This window comes from Microtus pennsylvanicus, chromosome 1, assembly GCF_037038515.1.
Source record: "Microtus pennsylvanicus isolate mMicPen1 chromosome 1, mMicPen1.hap1, whole genome shotgun sequence".
Taxonomy (NCBI): domain Eukaryota; kingdom Metazoa; phylum Chordata; class Mammalia; order Rodentia; family Cricetidae; genus Microtus; species Microtus pennsylvanicus.
The window spans coordinates 117,253,087-117,266,502 of record NC_134579.1 but is presented as its reverse complement, the minus strand read 5'-3'; the positions used below and the strand labels follow the sequence as shown (position 1 = coordinate 117,266,502).

The following is a 13,416-nucleotide window of genomic DNA, read 5'->3' as shown; positions in this document are numbered from 1 at the left end:
TTAAAGGGAGAGAGACCACGCCCCAAGGGGCTGGTATCTCAGCGGCGATAGGCTGGAGGAGTGGGAGGACCTCCCGTAACACAAGGAGTCCAACAATGACCACAATAACTCAGACATCTAGAGACCCTTCACCAGCACAACTCAAAGAAAGGAAACACACAAACTCTACTAATAAAAAGTGACCGGAGTTAAGAACCACTGGTCATTAATATCACTTAATGTCAATGGGCTCAACTCACCTATAAAAAGGCACAGGCTAAGAGATTGGATACAAAAACAGGATCCAACATTCTGCTGTTTAAAAGAAACACACCTCAACCACAAAGACAGGCACCTACTCAGAGTAAAGGGCTGGGAAAAGGCTTATCAAGCAAATGGACCTAAGAAACAAGCAGGTGTGGCCATATTAATTTCTAACAAAGTTGACTTTAAACTTAAATCATTCAGAAGAGATGGAGAGGGACATTTTATACTCATAACAGGAACAATTCATCAGGATGAAGTCTCAATCCTGAATATCTATGCCCCTGATATAAAAGCACCCATGTATGTCAAAGAAATATTACTAAAACTCAAGGCAGCCATCAAACCGCACACACTAATAGTAGGAGACTTCAACACTCCTCTCTCACCAATGGACAGGTCAATCAGACAGAAACCTAACAGAGAAATTAGAGTATCAATGGACGTAATGAATCAACTGGACTTAACAGAATATTCCACCCAAATAGGAAAGATTATACCTTCTTCTCTGCAGCTCATGGAACCTTCTCGAAAATTGACCACATACTCGGTAACAAAGCAAACTTCCACAGTTACAAAAAAAATTAGTAACCACTTGTGTCTTATCAGATCACCAAGGATTAAAGTTAGAATTCAACAACGATACCCCCAGACAGCCTACAAACTATGGAAACTGAACAGTCAACTACTGAACCATACCTGGATTAAGGAAGAAATAAAGAAAGAAATTAAAGTCTTCCTTGAATTTAATGAAAATAAAGAAACAACATACTCAAACTTATGGGACACTATGAAAGCAGTCCTAAGAGAAAAGTTCATAGCACTAAGTGCCCACTTAAAGAAAACAGAGAAAGCACACGTTGGAGACTTAACAGCCTACCTGAAAGCTCTAGAAAGAAAGAAGCAGACTCACCTAGGAGGAGTAGAAGACTGGAAATAATCAAACTGAGGGCTGAAATCAACAAAATAGAAACACAGAAAACAATCCAAAGAATCAATGAAACAAAAAGCTGGTTGCTGGAGAAAAATCAACAAGATTGATAAACCCCTATCCAAACTAATCAAATGGCAGAGAGAGAATATGCAAATTAATAAGATCAGAAATGAAAAGGGGGACATAACCACAGACACAGAGGAAATTCAGAGAATCATTAGATCTTACTACAAAAGCCTGTATGCCACAAAACTGGAAAATGTAAAAGAAATGGACACTTTTTTATATAAATACCATATACCAAAGTTAAACCAGGACCAGGTGAACAATCTAAATAGACCTGTTAGTCGCGAAGAATTAGAAGCTGTTATCAAAAACCTCCCTACCAAAAAAAGCCCAGGACCAGATGCTTTCAATGCGGAATTCTACCAGAACTTCCAAGAAGACCTAATACCTATACTCCTTAATGTATTTCACAATATAGAAACAGAAGAGTCATTACCACATTCCTTTTATGAAGCTACAGTTACTCTGATACCAAAACCACACAAAGACTCAACCAAGAAAGAGAATTACAGGCCAATCTCACTCATGAACATCGACGCAAAAATCCTCAACAAAACACTGGCAAACTGAATCCAAGAACAAATTAGAAAAATTATCCATTATGATCAAGTAGGCTTCATCCCAGAAATGCGGGGCTGGTTCAACATACAAAAATCTATCAATGTAATCCACCATATAAATAAACTGAACGAAAAAGAAACATATAATCATTTCATTAGATGCTGAAAAAGCATTCGACAAAATTCAACACCCCTTTATGATAAAGGTCTTGGAGAGACTAGGGATACAAGGGTCATACCTAAATATAATAAAAGCTTTTTACAGCAAGCTGACAGCTAAAATTAAATTAAACGGAGAAAAACTCAAAGCCATCCCACTAAAATCAGGAACACGACAAGGATGTCCACTCTCTCCGTACCTCTTTAATATAGTGCTTGAAGTTCTAGCAATAGCAATAAGACAACATCAGGGAATCAAGGGGATTCGTATTGGAAAGGAAGAAGTTAAGTTTTCATTATTTGCAGATGATATGATAGTATACATAAGCAACCCCAAAAACTCTACCAAAGAACTCCTACAGCTGATAAACACCTTTAGTAATGTGACAGGATATAAGATCAACTCCAAAAAATCAGTGGCCTTCCAATACACTAAGGATAAGGAAACAGAGGGGAAATCAGAGAAGAATCACCTTCCACGATAGCCACAAATAGCATAAAATATCTTGGGGTAACTCTGACAAAGGAAGTGAAAGATCTATATGACAAGAACTTTAAGTCTTTGAAGAAAGAAATTGAAGAAGACACCAGAAAATGGAAGGATCTCCCCTGATCTTGGGAAGATCAACATAGTAAAAATGGCAATTCTACCAAAAGCAATCTATAGATTCAAAGCAATCCCCATTAAAATCCCATCAAAATTCTTCACAGATCTAGAGAAGACAATAATCAACTTTATATGGAAAAACAAAAAACCCAGGATAGCCAAAACAATCTTATACAATAAAGGATTGTCTGGAGGCATTACCATCCCTGACTTCAAGCTCTATTACAGAGCTACAGTATTGAAAACAGCTTGGTATTGGCATAAAAACAGAGAAGTCGACCAATGGAATCGAATAGAAGACCCTGACATTAACCCACAAACCTATGAACACCTGATTTTCAAGAAAGGAGCTAAAAGTATACAATGGAAAAAAGAGAGCATCTTCAACAAATTGTGCTGGCAAAACTGGATGTCAACCTGTACAAGAATGAAAAGAGATCCATATCTATCACCATGCACAAAACTCAAGTCCAAATGGATTAAAGACCTCAATATCAGTCCAAACACACTGAACCTGATAGAAGAGAAAGTGGGAAGTATTCTACAACACATGGGCATAGGAAACCACTTCCTACGTATAACCCCAGCAGCATAGACATTAAGGGCCTCATTGAATAAATGGGACCTCCTGAGACTGAGAAGCTTCTGAAAAGCAAAGGACACTGTCGCTAAGACACAAAGGCAACCCACTGACTGGGAGAAGATCTTCACCAACCCCGCAACTGACAAAGGTCTGATCTCCAAAATATATAAAGAACTCAAGAAACTAGAACGTAAAAGGCTAATCAACCCAATTATAAAATGGGGCACTGAGTTGAACAGAGAATTCTCAACAGAAGAAGTTCAAATGGCCAAAAGACACTTAAGGTCATGCTCAACTTCCTTAGCTATCAGGGAAATGCAAATCAAGAAACTTTAAGATACCATCTTACACCTGTCAGAATGGCTGAAATAAAAAACACCAATGACAGCCTTTGCTGGAGAGCTTGTGGAGAATGCAAACTTGTGCAACCACTTTGGAAAGCAGTGTGGCGGTTTCTCAGGAAATTCGGGATCAACCTACCCCTGGACCCAGCAATACCACTCTTGGGGATAAACCCAAGACAGGCCTTATCATACAACAAAAGTATATGCTCTACTATGTTCATAGCAGCATTGTTTGTAATAGCCAGAACCTGGAAACAACCTAGATGCCCTTCAATGGAAGAATGGATGAAGAAAGTATGGAATATATACATATTAGAGTACTACTCAGCAGTAAAAAACAAGGACTTCTTGGGGGCTGGAGAGATGGCTCAGAGGCCTGCTCTTCCAAAGGTCCTGAGTTCAATTCCCAGTAACCACATGGTGGCTCACAACCATCTGTAATGGGGTCTGGTGCCCTCTTCTGACCTGCAGGCATACACACAGACAGAATATTATATACATAATAAATAAATAAATATTTTAAAAAAAACAAGGACTTCTTGAATTTTGCATACAAATGGATGGAAATAGAAAACACTATCCTGAGTGAGGTAAGCCAGACCCAAAAAGAGGAACATGGGATGTACTCACTCATATTTGGTTTCTAGTTATAAACAAAGGACATTGAGCCTATAAATAGTGATCCTAGAGAAGCTAAATAAGGACAACCCAAAGAAAAACATATAGGCATCCTCCTGAATATTAACCTTCATCAGGCGATGAAAGGAGACAGAGACAGAGACCCACATTGGAACACCAGACAGAAATCTCAAGGTCCAAATCAGGAGCAGAAGGAGAGAGAGCAAGGAACTCAGGACCACGAGGGGTGCACCCACACGCTGAGACAATGGGGATGTTCTATCGGGAACCCACCAAGGAAATTCGGGATCAACCTACCCCTGGACCCAGCAATACCACTCTTGGGAATATACCCAAGAAATGCCCTATCATATGACAAAAGCATTTGTTCAACTATGTTCATAGCAGTATTGTTTGTAATAGCCAGAACCTGGAAACAACCTACATGTCCTTCAATGGAAGAATGGGTGAAGAAAGTGTGGAATATATACACATTAGAGTACTACGCTGTGGTAAAAAAAAAAAACAATGACTTCTCGAATTTTGCATGCAAATAGATGGAAATAGAAAACACCATCCTGAGTGAGGTAACCCAGACCCAAAAACATGAACATGAGATGTACTCACTCATAATTGGATTCTAGCCATAAATAAAGGTCACGGAGCCTATAATTGGTGATCCTAAAGAAGCTAAATAAGAAGGTGAACCCAAAGAAAAACATGTAGTTATCCTCCTGGCTATGGGAAGTAGACAAAATTGCCAGGGGAAAAATTGGGATCTTGGGGGTGGGGTGGGGTGGGGGTAAGGGGAGATGGGGAGAGAAAAATGAGAAGGGGAGGATGGGGGAAACTTGGGGAAACAGGATGATTGGGATAAAGGAAGGTTGGATAGGGGAGCAGGGAAGCACAATTCTTAGATAAGGGAGCCACCTTAGGGTTGGCAAGAGACTTGAACCTAGAGTGGCTCCCAGGAGCCCAAGGCGATGTCCCCAGTTAGTTCCTTGGGCAGCTGAGGATAAGGAACCTGAAATGACCCTCTCCTATAGCAATACTGATGAATATCTTGCATATCACCATAGACCCTTCATCTGGTGATGGATGGAGATAGAGACAGAGACCCACACTGGAGCTCCCAAGGTCCCAATGAGGAGCAGAAGGAGGGAGAACATGAGCAAGGAAGTCAGGACCACGAAGGGTGCACCCAACCACTGAGACAGTGGGGCTGATATATTGGGAGCTCACCAAGGCCAGCTGGACTGTGACTGAAAAAGCATGGGATAAAACCGGACTCTCTGAACATGGTGAACAATGAGGGCTGATGAGAAGCCAAGGACAATGGCACGGGTTTTTTTTTATTTTTTTTAAATATTTATTTTATTTATTTATTATGTATACAATATTCTGTCTGTGTGTATGCCTGCAGGCCGGAAGAGGGCACCAGACCTCTTTACAGATGGTTGTGAGCCACCATGTGGTTGCCGGGAATTGAACTCAGGACCTTTGGAAGAGCAGGCAATGCTCTTAACCACTGAGCCATCTCTCCAGCCCCTGGCACGGGGTTTTGATCCTACTTCATGTTCTGGCTTTGTGGGAGCCTAGCCAGTTTGGAAGTTCACCTTCCTAGACATGGACGGAGGGGGGAGGACCTTGGACTTTCCACAGGGCAGGGAACCCTGACTGCTCTTTGGACTGGAGAGGGACGGGGAGAAGAGTTGGGGGAGGGAGAGAAGGGTGGGAGGAGGGGGAGGGAAATGTGAGGCTGGGAGGAGGCGGTAACTTTATTTCTTTTTCTCAATAAAAATTTTAAAAAAATGCAATATAAAGGAATGCAACACACTCTTGCATTATTAAACAAACGTTCCACAGCATAAATGGATGTGAAACATCTTCAATTAATGTTCCACAACATTTACCCTTTTGTCTAAATAAAAAAAATGAAAGGTTATAACTTTTAACTTTCTCCACAGCTGCCATTTTTTTCATTAGCATTAAAAAATTAAAGTTAATAAACTACTGTGCAATTTATATCTAGGGTTCTTGATTACTCCTTTCTGCTTATTAAGCATAAATTTTAGGGGAACAGATGCAACATTAACTAATTAATCTTTATCAATAAAAATTGGGAGTCAGATATCAGGACTAAAAACCTAAAAGATCAAAGAAACTGGAAAAGCCACCAGTGAATCTTTCTCTTCCATTCCTCTATCCAAAAAAGGCCAAGATCCTCTCTCAGCCCAACCTTACTACTTCTTGTCTCCTATCTATCCACTGTCCTCCAAACCTCTATGATGATGGAGGAGGGTCATCTGTCTATCTGTTACTTTCATTGGTTAATTAAAAAAGAAAGGTCTGAACATAGGTGGGCGGAGGAGACAGAACAGAATGCTGGGAAGAAGAGAAGTGAGGCAGACACTATACCTCTCCTCTCCAAAATGAACGCAGATTAAGATCTTTCCCAGTAAGCCACCACCTCATGCTACACAGATTATTAGAAATGGGTTAATCAAGATGTGAGAATTAACCAGTAAGAGGCTAGAATTAATGGGCCGGGCAGCGTTTAAAAGAATATAATTTGGCTGGGCGGTGGTGGCGCATGCCTTTAATCCCAGCACTCAGGAGGCAGAGGCAGGAGGATCTTTGTGAGTTCGAGGCCAGCCTGGTCTACAAGAGCTAGTTCCAGGACAGGCACCAAAAACTACAGAGAAACCCTGTCTCAAAAATCAAAAAAAAATACAATTTGTGTGTTATTTCGGGTGTAAAGCTAGCAATGTGGGTGGCCAGGCGCGGGGAACATAGCCCACCATTCCTTCTACACTCTGACATCTTTTGGTCAGTAAATAGCTCTGACCCCAAACATGCTTTTTATCTAAATAAGATCAAAATATCAAACAACACACTGCAACCTCTCATATATCTCACTCTTGCTACTTCCACACCCCTATGCACTTCTCCATGGCAGATGACCCATAGCTTGGGTATCTCAACATCCTGTGGTCTAAAATGTGACCCAGCTTCATCTCCACCACTTCCTGTAATGAACTCTCACAATCTCTTCTTTCACTGGGGCTCTGACTCTGCCAAACATAGATGGGCAAAATACTGATGACCTGATCACAAAAAAAGAATCCATGACCTTTATATTTTGCATCTTTCTTGTTTTCTGAATCAGTATGACATAGGTAATCCTGCCAAGATTTTTTTTTTTGAACTCTGAAGCTTTATTCAGTGGGTCTCTGGGTCTAGAAGAAGGTGTTAGGCCTCTTGGTAGTGAAGCAAGGCTTGTGCTGGTTCGGTAGAACAAGGTGAGGCAGCGGGAACTTGATCTTGGAGTCATGGAACTGCTTGACAGCCGGCCTGCAACATTCGCCGGCAGCGATCTCTTCCACCTTCATGATCTGGATGGAGTGTGCACAGGCACGATGCTGGGCACCCATGTCTCCGTAGCACTGTGTGACAGCCCTAGCAGTGGTCAGGTCGCGGTACTCGAGGTACATGTTGTGTGTCCCACTGCGGGAGTCATAGCGCAGCCAGATGCTGAAGTTCTTCACGCGCAGGGGGGACTTCTCTAATACATACCCACAGTACACGATCTCCCCGGATGACTTCTTCATCTTCTTCAGCTATGACACAAAGTACCAGAAGCGGGACTTAGCCACCACATGGTTGGGGGCGAAGATGCGCATTCGGTACAGCTGTGGTATGTGGCACTTCGGGATGGGCAAGCAGTACCCCACCACCTTGTACTCCTGAGTGTGCCCGAGGCCTTCATGGCGGTCCGTCCTCTTCCACCGCCAGTCACAAAAGGACTCCTGCCAAGATTTGATGGACCCTACCAAACTTGGACCAAATTTGCTGCAAGTTCTATATGATGTTGCTCCTGGGACAAGGAATTACTTTGTGTACTCCTTCCAAGAATTAAGGGCTTAGTTAGATGCAGTCTTACATATGGAGCATGCTCCTAGGCTTCAAATGTACAGCCAGGCTCTTCCCTTTAATGGTGCTAAAATAGTTGACAAACTCTGCATCCTTTTAACCACTGGACTGCCATCTGAAACTACCTAGTATTGTTTTACTTAACAAAACACACTTTTCTGATGTGCGGTGTCCCTCTGAATGCTGAAAATATGTGTTGCTTTCTTTGGTTGATGAATAAAGCTGTTTTAGCCTATGACAGGGCAGAATATAGCTAGCTAGGAAATCCAAACAAATACAGAGAGAAAGAAGGTGAAGTCAAGGAAACTCCAAGAGCTGCAGGCAGAACAAGATGTGAGGTAACAAGTCATGAATCAGGTAGCAAATATATACAAAATATTGGTTAATTTAATTGTAAGAATTAGCTAGTATTAGTCTGAGTCATTGGCCAAATATTTGTAATTAATATAAGCCTCTGAGTGGTTATTTGGGAGCTGGAAGATGGGAGGGAAAACTTGCAGCTACACTCGTCATCTTTTTCTTCTTGTTTTTGTTCACTGTAGACCTGAATGAGTCATCAGTAATAACCATCCAATAGAGGCAGTATTTTGTATAGGAAATCAGTTTATACCTCTCTAATTCTGCCTAAGGTCTTTTTCAGGACAAGGAGAGAATAAGAAAGATTAGGACAAAAATATCACACAAATGATCTATAGATAATTTTTTTCATGAAGTCTTCTAAGCACCTGTGCTTGTGTACCAAGCTAAGATCACCTGATGGTGCCACAAGGAATGAAGTCAGACTTGGGCTAGAAAGGCCACAACAAGACAAGGCTATGACTGTTTTATTGAGGACACTCCGACTCTGTATTTATCAAATAGAGAAGATAATGGAAATTTCTAGGATCAATACTCTTGTAGCTTCCAGGATGTTATGGAATTCCCCTCTGTATGCTGTGAATATATTTTATTCCCATTGGTTAATACAAAAAAACTGCTTTGAGCACTTGGGAGGCAGAGACAGGTGGATCTCTGTGAGTTCGAGACCAGTCTGTTCTACAGAGCTAGTTCCAGACAGGCTGCAAAGCCACAGAGAAACCCTGTCTCGAAAAACCAAAAAAAAAACAAAAACAAAAAAAAAACAAAAAAACACCTGCTTTGGGCCTATGGCAGCACAGAATAGAACAAGGTGGGAATTCCAAGCAGAGATAGAGGAGAAAAGAAGGCAGAGTGAGGGAGATGACATGTAGCCACTGAAGGAGACAAATGCTGGAAGGAACCTTACTGGCAGGCCACAGCCATGTGGCAATACACAGATTGATAAAAATGGCTTAATTTAAGATGGGAAAATTACTTAATAAGAAGCATAAGCTATTGAATATGCAGTCTTATAATTAATACAATTTCTGTATAATTATTACAAGTCTGGACATTTGGGAAATGAAAAGCAATCTCTGTCTACACCAGGATATAATGATGTTTAGAAGCTATACAGCATATACAAGATTAATGTCTAAGTTCAATTGTCCTGTTAAGCATTCATGATTCCTTGACTACAAAGGGATCATACAAAGTGCAGAAATCAGCCTGAATGCTTACTGCCTAAGGGAATGCAACAGTCTGTCAGGAACTGGGAGGTATATTGTGACCCAGGAACCATGGACTTTAACCTGAAAAACCTATGATACAGGTCCCTCAAGCCAGTTAGGTAGGGCCAACTGCATGGTTCCCTGAAGAGCCTACTGCCCACTAAAATCCTATGACCTTGACCTCCACTATCTGTCATTACTCTCAATGTTCCCATCTTCTAGGTTCTACCAGACCAGCTGATTATGATCTTTGTCCAGTGTTCTGATATCTTCAGCATTCTTCTCAGAGTCAACATTCCCAGGTTGCAGCAACAAAATCCCCTTTGAGTCCCATTTTTGTTCTTTCTTCTCTGTTGCTGTTATTAAATTATGCAATCAAAAGCAACTCAGGTAATGAACATGCTTATTTGGTTGTTAACCCTATTTCACAATTCCTCCTTATGACATCTTTGGATAGACAAATCAAGCTAATAACTAAAGGCAAAATATGTGGAACCATTGTTTTCAGGATTTCTCTCTTGCTTTGTCTCTGTCTTATGCTCAACTAGCTCTCCTATCAGAGCTGCTTGTTCAGAGATATTGCCAACTCAGTGGAAGAGTCTTCCTATATCAATCGAAATCAACACAATCTCTCTCAGATACCTTAATCAGGTATTCTGATCTAGGCATACTCTCAATTGGTATTTTCTCAGATCACTCTAAGCTATGTCATGCTGATAGCTGAGGCTAATTAGAAGAAAGAGACAATAATATAAAAGAAGTTTTTAAATGTGATTAGTACATTGCCCTTCGATCTTTAAGCAGCAAAAACACAAACATGAAGATAGATATGCCAGGAAATGGAAAGAGGCAAACATCTAAGATAAAGACGAGAAAACTAAAGGTGTCTCTCCACAGAAACTTTCCAAACCAACAAACACTCAAGGAACTCATAACATGAGAAACCTGAAAACAAAATTGGTGAAACCATTATTTTCCAGAAAATGAGTAATATACTTCAATAACGATTAATAAAATCAATAGCATAGAAGGGTAGCACTGACAAACAAAGCACACAGACACAATATGGTCCTTTAAATAAAACTACAAGATGCTAACCAAGATCAAACTCTAATAAATCACTGACCAGCACTCATCCTATACACTTCAGTTCTTTATCTTATACCAATAATAGATAAGAGCTGGTTGAGGAGGGTTGTTCCCCCCAAATTGGAAAGATTCACTTGAAACCTTCTCATGTCTTAACTTTGTAGAAAATAATTTTGACTACTAAAAAACATCTCACTATCTATAATAAAGAAAATATGTCTGTTAGGATCACCTAGACACCATTTTGCTCCCCCTGATTGATGACTGCCTGTACGTCTGCAATCAGAGTGAGGAAATGAAATCATTTTAAAACAAAATGCAAGATGACTGAATTTTTTTAAAGAATCAATGCACACCTAAAGCAACTTGTTTTACTCTAATTGCTTTATAAGTAACAAACACTTTTTTTTTTTTTTGGTTTTTCGAGACAGGGTTTCTCTGTAGCTTTGGTGCCTGTCCCGGAACTAGCTCTTGTACCCCAGGCTGGCCTCGAACTCCCAGAGATCCGCCTGCCTCTGCCTCCCGAGTGCTGGGATTAAAGGCGTGCGCCACCACCGCCCGGCAACAAACACTTTTGAAAACAAGTTTATTGCTATTTTTTGCATATGGTTATGCCAGAGTGAGAATGTCTTCCATATGTATACAAGTAACACAAAAAAAAGAGGGTTTAAGATACCCTGGATCTGAAATGATAGAGTTATGAGCCTCACAATTTAAGTACAGGTATCTGAACTCAGGTCACCTCCAAAATGAATATGTGCTGAGCCACCTGTCAACATCCAAATACCTTTTATCCAATAAACCAAAGTCTCTCACAGATTAACAACAAGAGCAACAAAACCTAAATAAATAAAGAAGTAAATAAATGATCCTTGGAAACATGATGCATCAATATTGAGATGATGTGTATGTTAAATTTGCACCATAAATAAATACAGTACAATGAAAATTCCCAACAATTTATAACAGAAAAAAAAACTGATTACAAAGCTACATTCGTATTGGAAGCACACAGAGTAATCAATTAGGATTATGAAAAATAGTACACAGGCTGCCATAATATAACTTCTTTGTGGGTGGTGGTGGAGGAACACACCTTAAATTCCAGCACTCAGAAGGAAGAGTCAGGAGGATCTCTGTGAGTTTGAAGCCAGTCTGGTCTACAGAGCAAGTCCTAGGACAGGCTCCAAAGAAACAGAAAAACCCTGTCTCGGGGAGAAAATATTACCACAAAGCTGATCAATCAAGAATGTGTATGATATTTGGGAAAGAATAAAGAGAATGGAGAGAAAGTCAAGAACAAAGGCGGGAAAATATAGTCAGCTATTAATCAAAAGGCCAAAGGAAATTTAGTCAGGAAACGTGTGATCTTGACCAATGTTATCCAGCTACCTATGATTCTATGTGTATAGAAATTAAATAAATAAAGACTTCACAATTTTCACAAAATTACCTCAAAGTGATCCTTAAATGTTGTTTCTGACCCTGCAGCTACTGGTATTTCTTCCAGAGAGACCCCATGCTCTAGATCCCTCTCTGCAAAGAGATGATCTCCTGCTATGGCTCTGCAGTCCTTTAGTCCTCCTTGTGTCTTTTCAAGACTGGGTTTCTCTGTAGCTTTGGAGCCTGTCCTGGAACTAGTTCTGTAGACCAGGCTGGTCTTGAACTCACAGAGATCAGCCTGCCTCTGCCTCCCGAGTGCTGGGATTAAAGGCGTGTGCCACCACCGCCTGGCTTCAAGGTGTATATTTAACACCAGTAAAATAACATTCCTGTTAGGCCGGGCCACATTTTACTCAAATCAATTTTGGTTGAACTGCTGTAACTATAGCAATTTGGTTTCATGGTAAGTTCAGTTCTTTATCCAGATTCTTTATTGCCCAATATGTGGAAATAAAAAAATGACCATCAGGACATTTCTGGAGCACCTAAAATTGATTACCTGGTTCTGCATTGCTAATCTCAACTACTGTTAAAATAGGAAAGTTCTCAGCCACTGTCCTGTCTCTCCCTTTCTGCACTGTCAATCTACCAGCTTCAAGCCTGACCTATGTACTCACCCCCTTCATCTACAATAATACACTGAAAGTCAGAGAGACTGGAGGTCTCTCATTAGCTGCTTTATTTTTCCTTCCCACTGACCAGTCAAGATCCAGTCCTGAAGAAGTTGAAGGACCATCTACCCAACACTGGGCAGCAGAGACAGGAATAGGCTTTCAAAGCAATTCTCAGTTACACAGTGTGAGGCAACAATATTACAAGCTCATAATCTCCCCCACTCTCGACAAAGATCAGAGGCCCAAGGCCACTACCAAGGTCACCAAGAAGAACAATAGAACCTGTCTGACTCGTGGTTCATCCCTGTCCAAGCACCTCTGACAGCTCAGCCAACCTGCTCTTCCTGGTCTGGGGACAGTGGCTCCTACATTCACCATGGCATGGCTTTTGGTCCTCCTTACAGCTCCTGAGAGCAAAACAAGAGAATCCTGGAAAGAACCTGTAAACTACCTCTGGTGCTCCTAATTGCCAACCAGAGTCCCTCTAGGACCACCCAGCTGGGCTTCAAGACATTAGCAGTTACCCACTGGGCGAGCAGAGATAGAATGTCTCAGAAAGCAAACATCCTCCAGGTTTGTCCTTACACACTATAGGCGGACAAGAACCTAATCTGGGAAATTTGTAATTTAATAAAATCTTCCATTCTCCCAGAGC

The 13,416-nt window shown here is 40.9% G+C and overlaps 2 protein-coding genes and 1 pseudogene across 5 annotated transcripts in view; all 3 read right to left on the bottom strand.

Annotated features, from left to right (window-relative positions):
* The window catches only part of LOC142854903 (uncharacterized), a 35,346-nt gene that overhangs the window by 19,416 nt on the left and 2,514 nt on the right, over positions 1-13,416 (bottom strand). The window lies entirely within an intron of this gene.
* The window catches only part of LOC142854930 (uncharacterized), a 53,735-nt gene that overhangs the window by 37,820 nt on the left and 2,499 nt on the right, over positions 1-13,416 (bottom strand). The gene's annotated exons all lie outside the window — the stretch shown is intronic.
* On the bottom strand, positions 5,675-9,795 carry LOC142855028 (large ribosomal subunit protein eL20 pseudogene; annotated as a pseudogene).